Source organism: Myotis lucifugus, unplaced genomic scaffold, assembly GCF_000147115.1.
Source record: "Myotis lucifugus unplaced genomic scaffold, Myoluc2.0 scaffold_475, whole genome shotgun sequence".
NCBI lineage: Eukaryota > Metazoa > Chordata > Mammalia > Chiroptera > Vespertilionidae > Myotis > Myotis lucifugus.
In genome coordinates this window covers 582,077-597,925 of record NW_005871523.1, presented here as the reverse complement: position 1 = coordinate 597,925, position 15,849 = coordinate 582,077, and the positions used below count along the sequence as shown (strand labels likewise).

Here is a 15,849-nt window from a genome sequence, read left to right as displayed (position 1 = left end):
GGCCACGAAGTTTCAATCGCACTGTACGTGCGCGCCCGCACGTGGTATTTTGTGGAAGAGCCACATTCAAGGGGCCAAAGAGCCGCATGTGGCTCGCGAGCCGCAGTTTTCCGACCACTGCTAGGGAATTCTGGAGGATCAACTAGCCTTTTGTCCACCTCACATATCAGTTATCAGTCATGCACTGTCCCCCAGGTCATGAAGCTCTCAGAAAAGTCTGGTTTTCCTTGAATGTCTAGCAGCTCTAGTGGCCAAGGGCATCCAATTATAGCCTCAAGTAGGAGCTGGTAACAGAAAAACTTGAAGATCATGGCTAAGTGCAGAGAGCTTCTAAGAGAGGTCCAGGGATTCAGACCAAGCTCCAACGGTATTTGACACCATGTGGTTAATTAATATTGTTAAACTTTTGGAAAGCTCTGTTATCCTTTAGCTATTCTGTGTTTTTTAAAATATTTTCTTCATTATTTTTGTTCTTATAATAGGAAGGATCAGCAAAACGAAGTGGAGTGATTACTTTTTTCCAGGGACACACTGAAAAAAATCACCTGCTGAAATTAAAAAAAAAAAAAAGTTAAATGTATCTGTTTCCCAAACTTCTCATAGCCCATTTAGCTTCATCACAGACCTACTGCCCAATATGGATTGTTTATTTGTTCCAAATCTAGGAATAACCCATAACTTTAAAACTGGTCATAGTCTGATATTAAATAAGTTTACTACTTACAAGTAAAAACACATTCCTTTCCTTTTTTCCCTCTCATTCATAATAATTCTAATGAATTGGAAAAATTATTAGGAGATGTATACTTTTCATTTTTTAAAAAAATTTAAAATAGATTTTAGAGAGGAAGGGGAGGGAGAGAGAGATAGAAACATCAATGAGAGAGAATAGCTGCCTTCTGCATGTCCCCCACTGGGGATCAAGCCTGTAACCTGGGCACATGCCTGGGCCAAGAATCTAACCAGTGACCTCTTGATTCATGAGTTGATTGATGCTCAACCACTGAGCCAAACCTGCCAACTGCTTTTCATTTCTGTACCTTTCATGTAAACCTGCTGTCACACACCTAGAAGATGCCTGATTGCATTAATTTAAAATAAAAGACTTTTCTTTATGTCTGAAAAATATTAAATTCTAGTCAAGGGAAAAATAAACACAAACTAAAAAAGATATATAATTGAGGTTTTTGATATTTAACAATTCTAACATTGACCAGCCTGCGTAAACAGAAATGCAAGGCATGAGCAGGGCATCTCGTTTGGGAAGTTTCTTCAACGAAATCCTGCAACTAGCTATCAAATTAGCCTCTCTGTTAGTCTCAGAAGGAGGCACCAAAATGATCTATAATTAAATTCCTGGAATCCAATTTTGACTTGCCACCCTTGGAATAAACATCATTAAACTACGCATTGCTCATCAAAGCAATGCATAAAAGCTTTCTAGATATCTTGAAAGACATAAGCAAAGGTGCGAATTATGTATAATATTTGGATTCCTCAATCTAACAAACAGAAGCAGAATACATAGCAAACGGAGGTTATGAAATTGCTGTCCCCTGGAGAGCTTGATGCATAATATATTATGTATCTTTTTTATTTATTTGTCTGCTCTTGGAATATTAAAGTCACACCTCTTCCTAGCCCCCTACTTTACCTCTTCTAGCAATCATAAATATTCAAAAGCAATATGCATCTGATAAGTTTGCCTACTATTTTTTCAGATGACTTCTTTATATATTTCAAAATGAAATTGATACATATTTTCTTTATATTACATGTAGGATAGCCTAGTGAATATTAACAATCAGTAAATTGTTTTAAAAGGAGTTAATGTTTGAGGACATCTTTTCTCTCACTTGGAAACTTATATATATGCGCACTCATATACCCATGCCTCTACAATTGGTGCCTTTAAAAGCCATAATCAATTGTCTTATTTCACTGGAGCTAATACACTTTTTCTTTCAATTTAATGTGTTCTATATGGGGAGGGAGGCATTTTTGAAGGAAAGCAGTGATTATAACTGTAGTGAACCATTTATTATTTAAAAGGGTGGCCAGATAATTCTCCCAGGATACTTCCACTTAAGAGATTATTTTGCCTACAAGCCAGGTAGAAAAATTCTTGGGCTCACTTTGATTACTTAACCTTAAAATTTGCCAAATATTGTCATTAATGGAAAGTTTAACTGTCTATGTTAACTTTAGAAAGCTAATAAGCAATGAAATGCATAAACATACATCTAATTATATCTATTGAATTTTCATTTAAAATTTAAAATTTCAAAATAATAATAGTTGAAATATTTTTGAAATTAAGTGATTAAATTGGAATGCCTTTATATTTACTCTATTGTAAAGCAATAAATACTTTAAAGAGTCATGGAATTACAAATTCAGTGGAGTAGGGTGGTGTTTTAAAACTGACTTCACAATTATTGTGAATAGAAAATTACTTTAATTTTACAAAAATTTCAATTAAATTTGGGAAATCTGGAAAAATCAGAGCATGCATTAAAATAATTACAGAAATGACCTAAAGCAGAAATTAGCAAACAAAAATTCATCAAGGGCCTGAGAGTAAATATTTTAGGCTTTGTGGGCATATCATATAGACTCTGATTCAACTACTCGACATGGTGTTTATAATAAGAGTTGCCATAGAAAACATGCAAATGAACAGGCCTGATTGTGTTCCAGTAAAACTTCATTTATGGACACTGAAATATAAATTTCATACAATAGTCACATGTCACCAAATATTTTTACTTTTGTTTTTTAACTATGTGAAATATGTAGAAACAATTCTTAGCTTACTAGTATAGAGAAACAAGGCAATGACCTGGATTTGGCCTGTTCGTAGTCAGCTGACTTCTAATCTGGAGTATTACCTTTTATAATCAGCAGTGCTAACATTTTGACATTTGCTTTTTTCTTTCCTGTTTTTTTATTTTAAAGAGCCAGCTTTAAAAAAAATTATTAATTCTTTTTTATAGAGAGTGGAGAAGAGATAGAGATAAAACCATTTGCTTGTTCCACTTATTTATGCCTTCACTGATTTATTCTTGTATATGCCCTGACCAGGGATCAAACCCACAACCTTGGCATATCCAGTTGACACTCTAACCAACTGAGCTACCCAGGCAGGGCCCTTTCTATCCTACTTATATAACATTTTAAATACATACATATTTACCTCACTTATAAAAGAATCATTATAATAATATATAATGAATGCAGTCTGATATCAATAAGTGGCTTTATACATTAGTGAAATTGGTTCATACAATATGAACATCACCACTATTAATATATTTTTTCCATTTTATAGATGAGGCAATTTGGACTTAGAGTAGATCTAAATTTTCCAGGTCTGGCCCTCTGTTTTGGTGGTAAAAAGGCTGAATTAGAAAAAGAAAATTCTAAATATAGAAAAATTAAATGGTCCCTGTTGAGCCTGTAACCACAATTTGGGAACCACTGCATTAGGTAAAATGGGGGGAAAGACATAGAAAAACAATTAAGTGATAATAACTAACATTTTAACCAAGCCATGGAGAGGACTAATGAATCAACCCTTCTCTTAAAAGAATACAGCTCACCAATATAGCAACATTGAGATCGTTAATTCTCATCTAGACTCCAGCTCTATCTCAGCCAGTCAGTGTTGTATAAACACTCTCAAACTGGTCCTTTTGGGTTTTATATTTCTTAACCATTTCAACCATCAGCTATTCCTTCCTTCCTTCCTTCCTTCCTTCCTTCCTTCCTTCCTTCCTTCCTTCCTCCCTCCCTCTTTCTATCCCTTCCTCCCTCCCTTCCTTTTTATTTTAAATATTCACCTGAGGATATTTTCTCCATTGATTTTTAGAAAAAGTGAAAGGGAGGGGGAGAGACAGACAGAGAAACATTGATATGAGAAAGACACATACATTTGCTGCCTCCCATACTCTCCCCCACCAGGCTGGGAACCTGCAACCTGATGTGCCCTTGACCAGCACTGAGCCGGCCACCTCAGTCCATGTGCTGATGCTCTAACCACTGAGCCTTGGGCCATCAACTTTTTCTTAATAAAAATTACCTGTTGTGTACAATAAATTCAAGGTGTTTATTGTACTGTATAGGTTTCCAGTCCTGAGTTTAGACTCATCACCGTGATTGGAATTGTTACGGTCAAACTCCTTGGGTTTTCCTTTGCAATCTGCTTACTGACTTGCACTATTATTGTCTATTATGCCATATAATATCATCATACCTAGTTAGTGCAATTAATTAGCACAACTGTTGGAAAGCCCCCTTATCCACCTTCATTTGTTCTAACTTGCTCGGGAATCCTTAAACTTTTCCCCTAACTGCTTTCTACTTTACATAGTTGTATAAACTAAATTGAATGAGGCTTGACTTACAGTAGCTGCTAAATGCACCTTTGTGGTTTCTTACGTTCCTTCCTTCCTCTCTCAACAAATACATTATGGCAAAAAAAAGCCCCTGTTTTAGCATACTATAGGCACTTGATAAAAAGTTCATTTCTTTCTTTTTCAGTTCATTATGCAAGCCCAAAATTACATGTTATAGCTCAACTGTGGTGTGTGTGTGTGTGTGTGTGTGTGTGTGCACACAGTTTAAAATCTGTAAAGCACAATTATCTGGGGAAATAATTTATATTTAAATTCTTAAGTGTTACTTCATTTTATGCTTATTTGTTCTGAGATCAGTTTCAAAATCGTGCTTTTATAAAGGCAAATGCTTAAGATATTCTCAGAAAATGGATATTAGTTACTTTTCTGGAACATTTATACAAAGGTCAAAATTTTAACCTAAATATATTTTTAATTTTGCCTTGACTACATTTTCATCATATGTTTTGGAATTTCTACCCTATATCAATTGTAAAATGATGGGCCTCATGGAAGAAAGAGTAAATTAGCAGTTTTTCAAATATGACTATGCATTGGCATTTATGTTAGCAATACATGAAAGTGACATTAATAGGTTGATTTGTGAATATTTTGACATTTTACCAGTGAATTGTCAAAACAGTATTATGAGCACATTCAGCTCCATATTTTCAAAAGTATTAACTGACAGCTATTAACTGCCTTTCTTGGGTGCCAGACAGCAAATCAATGGTATGATCAATATTCCAATCCACGGGCTCTGAATCAGCTATCAAATAAGTGCATTTTGTTCAAATATTAATGTTCACATGAAAACAGTCATTAAGGTCATTAGCAAGATCACTTGCAATCATTGATACTACCAATTATTTCACAGTTTGGTTATTTTCTCCCCTGAAAAGGTAGATCATAGCAATTTTTTTATTTTTTTTATTTCTGATCTCCTGAGTTCAACTGTTGGGCATTTATTCCTTAAATGTTGGGAGTGTAATGTGACCCTAAGAGCAACTTTAGCCAAAGAGCAAAGCAAATGCCTGGCAAACAGCTGGTGCCCAATAAATGCTAGCTGTACTTGAGTAAACTAATCTTAACAAAACCAGAAAAATGTGTTGTTTATTCAGTATACTTTCAATTGATATTTAAAAATCAACTGATTATTATCTTCAACTTTATGAATATCAGTTTTAAATTTTAGAGAAAGACTGAATTAAATGTCTCAAATAATCTATTATGCCTTTAAAATATACTATGAGGGACTTCAGGTAAATTAATATTTAAACTCCAGGGAAATGATAGAGAGCTCTGTGCCACTCATCCACTCATATTTGTTGTGACGTCTATCTTTTTAAAAAGGCAAAATGAAAACATGAAACTGTAAGGAAGGAAGCATGGTGGGGTCTGAATTTAGCACAATTAAAATATATCCGGACGCTATATTTCTCACATGTTCCAGATTGAGGCTCGTGGATTTTAAGTTAGAAATGGCCAATGTAAGCCAGGTTGTCATCTCAGGAGCTCATTTGTTGATTTTCCTCAGGTGTGAAGCTGGGCCTCCAACATAATGCTGACGTAGGCTTGGAGAAGTAAGATCAGGTTCATCAAAGCTCTGGGCCACAACAGCATGGGCACTGAAGGCCTGGGAAGCTTTAAACATGGGCTGATTCCACAGAGATGGAAACATCTTGGAAATTGATCAGCAACAGATTTTTGTACCATGTATTAGAAAACCTTTAATTCCTTACCTGTGGAACTTCTTTGGTGTTCATTAATGTTCAGCAAATCTATTAAACTGACAATTTGGTCTCAAACCCCAATTTTTGGTCAATGGGAGTGAAGCCTTGGCTTTTCCTAATGTTCTGAGATCATATTTCAGGATCTTTGTGATATTGCGAACATATCATATAAACATTCTCCTGTGACTCAACAGATTCCCAAACATTGACTAAAGTCTCAACAATTCTTCTCAGTACATACCTGTATGTACGAATTTATTAAGTTGAATGATAAAACATATATAAAATAGAAATAATTCAAGCATGATACCAACAATAAGCACTTTTAAGTATATTTTCTCCTTGCAAAAATTACTGAAAGCAATTTAGCAATACTAATTAAAGGGTATTAGATTTTATCTTAATTTAACCTGAGAATTCACATGCAAAATATTTATGTCAAGGAAAAATATACAGTCCTATGGCAGGATTGCACTGCAACAATGTTCATCACTCTCTTCATTAAAACAGTAAAATTAGGAATGCTATAGATATCTACATAAAGCTTTGTTTAGATAAATTATAATGTAATACAATGAAATGCAGTATAAATTGCAAATTGTTTACTATAAATATCTATCTGCATAAACTTATTTATGACATATTCATAAATGAAAGAATTACAAAATTGGGTGTATGGTTGATTCATTGTATTTAGGAATAAAGGCACAGTATAAAATGCTGAGAGAAATAAAAATAAATTTAACAATGATTTTTATGGAGTGAGATTTAGGCTGTAAAATGTATGCTGGTTGCTAACTTACCAGTTATTTTTCTCATAAACATATTTTAAAAGATGTATGTATTTATTTATGCCTTAGTATTAAATATTGTGATATTGAGAGGTCTAAAATTTTATCTCTTTTTTTCTTCATTCTTTTCTTGACCAAAATAATAAAAAAGAGATGTATTTTTCAATAGTTCTTCTTACATAATAAATTGCAACAAATGAAACTGTCAGGAAATACCAGAGGGAAAATAAATTTTTTTTATAACTGCCTAACAAAATGTCACTTTAGGATATTTGACATTTTGATATGATCATTGATAATTGTTGTGAAAAGCTCGGTAAATTTGTAAACCAGGTGCAAATAATGTGGTATAAAGTGTTTGTTATGTAAATTAGATGGTTTAAATATCCACCTGTAGCTAATGTGTATAGGCTGAACTTGAAGGCATTTTTTCTCTTCCCACCTAGCAGCACCCAACTGTATAGCCTTCTAATCATCTACCAGTTGAGAAAACTATTTATACTGCTAGACAAACAAACTCACCAAAGAAAGAATAAATAAGACATCATCATATTAGTCCTAATAACCAAGTGGTATGATAGAAGAAAAAGACTTAAAGATAAAAGGACTTACACACAATTGTAAATAGGAAAGAAATTTAGTAATCAAAAAGTCTGTTGATGTCACTTAATGAGAAAATTGTAATCTAAAGTAATTAAATATCTCAATTGAATTTTATAATTAGTGAAATAATTGTATTACAACTCTAGTGAAGTCATAAATTTCCTACATATTACATTACATGTGCAAAGGAAATGTATTTTCTTAATTTCTTTGTGCTGATTTTATCCCCCTTACTCTGTACTTGGTGAAAAGGGTGAGGTGTGGAAAAGGAAAATTGTCATAATGGCCAATCACCGTGTCTTTTGGTAACTTACTATTTTTTTTTTAAATATGGAACGCTTCACGAATTTGCGTGTCATCCTTGCGCAGGGGCCATGCTAATCTTCTCTGTATCGTTCCAATTTTAGTATATGTGCTGCCAAAGCGAGCACTATTTTTTAAAATATATGTTTATTGATTTCAGAGAGGAAGGTAGAGGGAGAGAGAGATAGAAACATCAATGATGAGAGAGAATCATTGGCTGCCTCCTGCGCAATTAAGGATGAGCCCACAACCCAGGCATATGCCCGGACCAGAAATTGAACCATGACTTCCTGGTTCATAGGTTGATGCTCAATCACTGAGCCACCACTGCAGGGTGGTAACTCACTCTTCTTGATAAAAATTAATTTTCTGATTCCACATCTTCTTTTTTGATGTTTCATATGGGTATATGAAGAAGAGGTGCAGTGAACATGACCTTGTGCAACAGAAGATTCCACAAACACACATGGTGTCTTCAGAATACTTTGTGGGGCCTGCATGAAATTGATGACCTTCTCCTCTTTCCAGGATGATGACAGTGAGAGCAAATGGGTTTCATCTGGCTTTTGTTGAGTTGATGATATACTGGCACTCCTTGCTGGAGGTGATATTTCAAACCATTTGCCTGTGGTCACAAATTAATCTCCCAAAGATACTCTTTTCTTTGACACCCTCTTAATTTTCTACTGAAATATACTAGTACATTGGAACCTTTTAACAGAACTCACTAGCCTTGAACAACTAAAGATGATGAGAGCAGAAAAGGAAAAATAACCATAGTGTACATACGCCACAACTCAACTCTAAATAGAATTTATGTCATCAAAGTAAGTCCACGGGATCATCAATCTAACTTTGACCACCACTCTTGCATCATAAAATGTCCTCTTTTTTTGTGGGTTCTTGACACTGAAGATGCTAGCACTCATATACTTATTTGCCTGCATCCCCAAAGCCTTCTTTTAAAAGCTATGATTTTGCCCTAACTGGTTTGGCTCAGTGGATAGAGCATCAGCCTGCGGACTGAAAGGTCCCAGGTTCGATTCCAGTGAAGGGCATGTACCTTGGTTGTGGGCACATCCCCAATAAGGGGTGTGCAGGAGGCAGCTGATCGATGTTTCTCTCTTATTGATGTTTCTAACTCTCTATCCTTCTCCCTTCCTCTCTGTTAAAAAAATCAATAAAATATATTTTTTAAAAAACTTATGATTCTGTAGATAATATCCTCCATGGACGCTACATAGTTTTGAAAACATTCCTCCTGATCATGGAAAATTAAGTTCTCAGAATCTGTTTTAAGTCTTGAATAGTTTTGTTTGGTTGGTTGGTTTTTTCCATTGGCAAGGGTCAGGGGGTCTGGGTTTGTGTTTTCTTTCGCCTGATTATTCTAATAAAACTTTTCAACTGTTACATGTTTCAGGAATTCTACCCAAAGTTCTTCCATTGACACTGTACTCAAATTTGTTTTATTTCTCCACTTTCTCAGCACCAAATGTCTCCTTCTCAACCTAATGGCAACTATATTAAGAACGACGATGTTTCAGATCTAATTTGATACAAATTTTGAATAAAGGTGTTTCTAAAAGGATCGTCAGAAGAAAGTTACTGTGAAGAACAGAGCATAAGGTGATTCCTGCCAAAGACGGGAATCGAGGCTTAATTAAACCTCTGTCACTCCAGGAAAGTATCTGCTCAGAATTTTAGAATTTCTGGTAAGTACTGTCTACTGCATGTTTCACATTTATTGATTGGGATAATTTATGGCCTTATCCTGTCCCTGTTACATCTTTGCATAATGGGGTATAAATGAAAACAGGGTACAGATAACTTGTCTTTTGAAGTTTATTGGTTGCCAGAGGGGAAAAAATCTAAACTTAATGAAGATAATTAATTATTATCCAGAAATCCTTACCCTTGGCCTCAATGCAGTGACTGGATGGGCAGATAATGGCAGAGGCATGCTAGATGTTCACTAATATCAGGTACTTTTTTCTGGGTATCCAGCAAAACTACATATCTCTGGCTCCTTTATCATTAGAATGGATTACATAAAGAAGTGATATATCCTATTTCCAAGCTTTGCCATAAAACTTCAAGCATGATTATCCAGAATCTCTCTTCCTCTCGTGAAATCCAAAAGACACATTCAAATGATCAAGAATCTGCATCATTTGATGGCGAGCAAGGAGAACCTGTGTTGGATTTCCATTATAAGAAGTAAATCTTTGTGTTTTTTTGGTATTGGTTTCTATTGTTGCTATAACAAACTTTAGTGATTCAAATAAGCAAACATACACTGTATCACATTTCTGCAGATCAGAAATTGGAAATGAGTCTTGTGAGTCTAAAATCAACTTGTTGGCCCTGACCGGTTTGGCTCAGTGGATAGAGTATCAGCCTGCGGACTCAAGGGTCCCAGATTCGATTCCAGTAAAGGGCATGTACCTTGGTTGCGGGCACATCCCCAGTAGAGAGTGTGCAGGAGGCAGCTGATCGATGTTTCTCTCTCATGGATGTTTCTAACTCTCTATCCCTCTCCCTTCCTCTCTGTAAAAAAATCAATAAAATATATTCAAAAAATAAAAAATAAAATCAACTTGTTGGAAAGATTGCAATGGGGGGAAAGGGGGGTGCACAAAGTGGAGAACTCCAAGGAAGACTTCATTTCCTTACATTTTTCAGCTGCCTTTATTCTTTGGCTTCTGGCCCCTTGTTCACTTTGAAGTCAGCAGCAGAACAACTTCCAATCATTATCTATTAACCTTGCCTCTATGCTCACATCTCCTCCTCTGACTTTGACTCTTCAGTCTCCTTCTTATAAAGACCCGTATGATTACATTGCAGCCACACATATAACCTAGGGTAATCTCCCCATTTCAAAATCCTGAAATAATCACATCTCAAAAGTCTCATTTACTATGTAAGATAACATATTCACAGATCTGGGCATTAGGACCTACACATCTGTGAAGGGCCTTCATTAACCTACCACACATGTTCATCTTTATTGTGCAAAATTGGGGGGTTGTTTATTCTAGCCACTATACTATCCTGGCTAATATAAAGGGGTTAGGAGTTAGTGATTATTTTTATATTTCACAAGATGAGTTTAAAGTATCAGGAAGAGTATCAAGCAGATATGCCTAATATCAATTTTAATATATAGAATTTAGAATCAAGAGAAAAGCTAATGTTGTTATCCATTATTACTTGCAGGGACACTATTTTCAATCTACACATTTTCTATATTGACACCTCTCAAGATGACGCATGGAAAAGTGGATTGGTGGAATTGTTTCTAATAAAAAATAACTGTCTTTAGAGTCAATTATTACTTATGTGAATGTTCTCAATCGAGGGCCTATATTGAAACCAAAAAAAAAAGTTAACAAATGAAGACATTTGAATGCCATTACCCAGGAAATACATATGGTGAGAACAAAAGTTCCAAGGATAAAAACTCAGAAAAAGTCAGTATTTAAGCCTGGGGTAACAGAAGAGAACCAAACAAAGAAGCTAGGAAACCAATTTGGAAACAGTGAGAGGGTAATAGAGGCATAGATTTCTAGAAGTCAAGAGCAAAAATACATTTTCGTGGTTACATTTTAAGGATTCTTTAGAGAAGTCAAGTGTGATCAATTCTAATTCGTATTCATTGGAATCAACAGCACATGTGCCTTTTATGATTCACACAAGAATAGATTTTATGGAGTGGCAGCTCATAGTCCTAATGGTAGGAGTATAGGGAAGGTAAAAATTAGAAACAACAAAGATATAAAATGGAGTCAGGCAGGGTATTTATGAAAAGTTTTTTAAAAATAAGTGTTTTTTATTTGTTTTGCTTATTATTTGGGAAAAACATGGAGTCAAGAAATAGGTTTTTCAATGTGTGAGACTATCAAATGTGTCTAAACGTTAATAGGTTAGGTGCACAGAAAGATACAAGATAGAAAGTGTATTAAAGTGGTGTCAACACGAATTAAGATTGTAATGTGAGGTGGGTGTAAAAAAAGCTAATGATGTACCTTGGAAGTGGCTTCTATTACTCTGTCATTTTGTTTTGAATAAAGGGCAAATACAGTAGAATAAATTATTTGAGGAAATTAAACAATATTTTAAATAGTTACTGTGATCCGGTAAATACAGAATGAGTCATGAGCAGTATAATGTCACAAGTCTGCCTAAAATGGATTTCTCCAGCAGTTATTAAAAGCTTGGTTGGAAAGCTGAGAAACCAATATTGAGACGTCTGCAAAATTGCATTTTTATTGGCAGCATGTATAGAAATGCAAACAATAAATGAATATGTTGGCAAGAGAATGATTAAAATGATGAACCATTACATTTAGAAAAATAGGAAAGATAGAAAATACAGTAGTGGGGATTTGGGGAAGAGGCTAATCAATGTGGAGGCACAGGGCAGTGATAAGACTGTAACTCTTGGTAAGACTGAAAGACATGTAGTGGGCAGCCACATGTGAGAGCTGCAATGACGGATGAGGAGGTGGGATATTTGATTTCAAGAGTGCCGAATTGAAGAAATTCTAGATAATGATGGAAACAGGTGGCTGAAACAGAGTCAAGGTGAAGATCCCAGGAATTGAGAATGTTACAGAACTAAGAAGTTCACATGTTGACGTCTGTTTGGATGCTTAAATCACTTCCTATGATAGATGACTAGATTTGAAGTAAAGAGGCCAACAATGAGTTGGGTGACAAAACCTTAAGTTAATGATGAAGTGTGACTAAGAAATCTCTAGGTGTGGGCAACTCAAAGGAATAATGGATGATATCAATATATGACACAGTGAGCAAAATGAAATGAGGAGGATTTGACAAACAACATAACAACATAACCATTTCAAGTAAAAACCCTGCATATTCTAGAGGTTTTGTATGGATTAGATGGTAGAACAATGTTTTTGGAATACAGGGGGCTAGAGGAAGTTTCCTTCAGAGATTGACTAAAAAATGACCATTTGACAGATAAGCTTTACAAACCAATAACTAATGAATCTGATATATTATCTGCAGAAATGATTCATTCCAATAGATGTCCTGCAATTAGATGGGTAACAATATATCTAAATCCAAGCAAGACAGCTGCTCAGTCATCTTAAACCTGGCTGAAATGAGAAGAAGTGTAATGTAGATAACTTTATGTACAATAAAATCAGTTAAGCGAAGTGAGATTTTCTCAGTGTAGGAATATATCAGTGTATCTTGAGCTCTCTCCAGAGGGTCTTGTGCTCAGACAAACAAAGGTGTTTTGAACTAGATAGCAAGGGCGTTTTATAGCAGTGCTGGGTATCACAGACCCCATAGTTTGTTCCCTCCAGGTAACTTCTCTTGCTCTGATTCTGTATAGAGAAGAAGAAATGCTTGTTTATACACTAGTTCTTTTGAAAACTTGGGGGAAGTAAGCGCGGGAAGGAAAATCATGTCTAAAACTAAGGGTCAGATTCTAACCTTCACGTTTCTACTCCTTTGTGAAGTCCTGACTTAGCAATCAACCTTCCTCTTTCTTTATAGTCCCAACTCTGACAACTTCAACATTTATGCAAAGGTGAGTTTAAAAGTATGACATGTAAAATATAAGAAACAAATATGAAAATGCTATGTTTATTATCCCTATAGTATGTGTAAGCATGAATAAGGTCAAATTCTTACTCACTGAGAAAACTTCACTTTTAAAAATTATATATATATTTTGCCTACAAGTATATATATATATTTCAGAGGGGAAAAGAGAGAGAGAAACATCAATGATGAGAGAAAATCATTGATTGGCTGCCTTCTACTGGGGATGGAACCCACAACCTGGGTATGTACCCTGAATGGGAATAGAACCATGACCTCCTGGTTCATAGGTGGACACTCAACCACTGAGCAACACCAGCCGGGCTATTTTAATTCTAAACCGAGTGATAGATTGCAGGATAGTGACTTACCTGTTGGCAGGATCCAAGTGTGCTGAATCTGATGTGCACGGAGTTGGTTTTCTCTGTCTCTACTCTTCTCCTTTCCACACACCATTATGCTGCAGTGAGCCCCAGCCTAGTTTATGATATAAGATCCAGGCATGCTCTCAGAAGTCTCCTTTCTGTCTTGCCCATATGCTGTCTAGGCGGCAATGGGTCCCAAGGCATGCCCCCTGTGTGCAGGCCCAGATGTCTGCTATGTGTTCTCTCCTCCCATCTGACAGCCAGAAGGAGAGTCTCACCAGCAGCAGTCTAGCAACCTAAGCCAGATCATCACTAGGCCCTTGAGACAAATGCTAAATCCTGAGCTTTTTATTCCCTTTCTCTTATAGAATATCCTCCCTTGTAATTAATAAGTGTGTTGTTTTGGTATGAAGATATTTAGACCAAAACAGTTTATCCAAAACCACATTGCTGCATATAATTCAGTTCAGTTTCCTACAACTGTGAGCTTCAGCATCAATATAAAATAAAACAAAATAAAAAGTGAGCCTCTGTTTGTCTATTTGTTTTTCATTGCTTTTTATGGATATATAACCTTCCAATATTTTGATGAGTTCAAATGATAGTTTAGAACAGAAGCAATATTCAAGAACTATAACAATTTTTCACCCATCAGAATATAGGCTGGTTTTTCAGCTGGAGCAGGATCCTAGATATGCCAGCTATGCCAGGAATCAATTCTTTAGTTGCTTCAGCAAAGATATTTCTAGGAACCAGCTGGGTATCTGAGAGGTGGCAGCATTCAAGTGAGCTCACAGCAGCAGGATTTTGCCTACAAGTAATTGACAACCAGCAGTTAGGCAACTTCTTCCAGGTAAATAAAAACCCTGATTTAGGTAGGCTTGGTAGTATTAATCTCAATGGCTATCAAGCTATTTTAATAAGACCAAAAACCTATGCTTATATCTAAGAGCATTCGAAATATTGCATTGAATATTTTAGGAAATAACATTGTGACTGAAGAGTCATCTGTTTGATTGCTTGGATTGGATTAAGGAAATTAGTAGTGAATACACAGGTTAACAATTATATAGTAGTTAGTGTTAGTAGTAGCATTTTTTCTATATTTCACTTTGTTTTTATATAGTTTTATACACTTGTCTGTTTTAATGACCTCTAAATCACAGAGCATCTTAGTAAACTTTAATAAAGTTATTAAAGAAAATTTAGTTATGTTTTAATCCTTCCATATTTCTGTACACAGCACAGGCACTGTAACACCTTACAGCTGTAATAATGCTTTCACTCGTGCTTTAAACATTAAATATGCCAGCCCTGGCCACGTGGCTCAGTTGGTTGGAGCATCATCCTATACACCAAAGTGTGATGGGCTCTATCTCTGGTCAGGGCACATAGGGGAGGTAACTAATCTATGTTTCTCACATAGATGTTTCTCTCTCCCTTCCTCTCTCTCTAAAATCAATACAAAAAAATTGAATATGTCAAGGATCTTCTATTAGTGTAGGTATCTAGATATTAATAAAGGAAGGAAGCAATGAGAATCAGACATTAAGAAGCCTAATAAACTGGAAAGTTGAATCCAATATTGGGTCTGCTTCCCTAGGAAGCTAGAGCTTCACATGCTCCCCAGGAAACCACAGGTCCCTTCAGCAGATTACTAGGGGAAGGAATAGAGCAGGGGTCCTCAAACTACGGCCCGCAGGCCACATGCAAATACAAATATTGTATTTGTTCCCGTTTTGTTTTTTTACTTCAAAATAAGATATGTGCAGTATGCATAGGAATTTGTTCATAGTTTTTTTTTAAACTATATTCCGGCCCTCCAACAGTCTGAGGGACAGTGAACTGGCCCCCTGTTTAAAAAGTTTGAGGACTCCTGGAATAGAACAATAAAGGGAAAATTCCTCTGCTGAGCACATGCCCAGTAGAAGCTAAGGTGGCACAGCAGAAGGTCCTTCTACTCTGAGGCATGCAAGTAGGAACTAAGATGGGGATCATAGAGACCTATCTGTCTAGCCTGGGAAAAGAATCAGAACCTCAGAAGATATAGGAAACTGGAGGCTCGGTGCACAAATTC

At 35.7% G+C, this 15,849-nt stretch overlaps 1 non-coding gene across 1 annotated transcript; it reads right to left on the bottom strand.

The window, feature by feature from the left end:
- Window positions 1–7,848: 7,848 nt before the first annotated feature.
- Window positions 7,849–7,955, bottom strand: LOC111823352. The gene has a single exon (XR_002826387.1). It is a non-coding gene; the product is annotated as a U6 spliceosomal RNA (small nuclear RNA).
- Window positions 7,956–15,849: the final 7,894 nt, after the last annotated feature.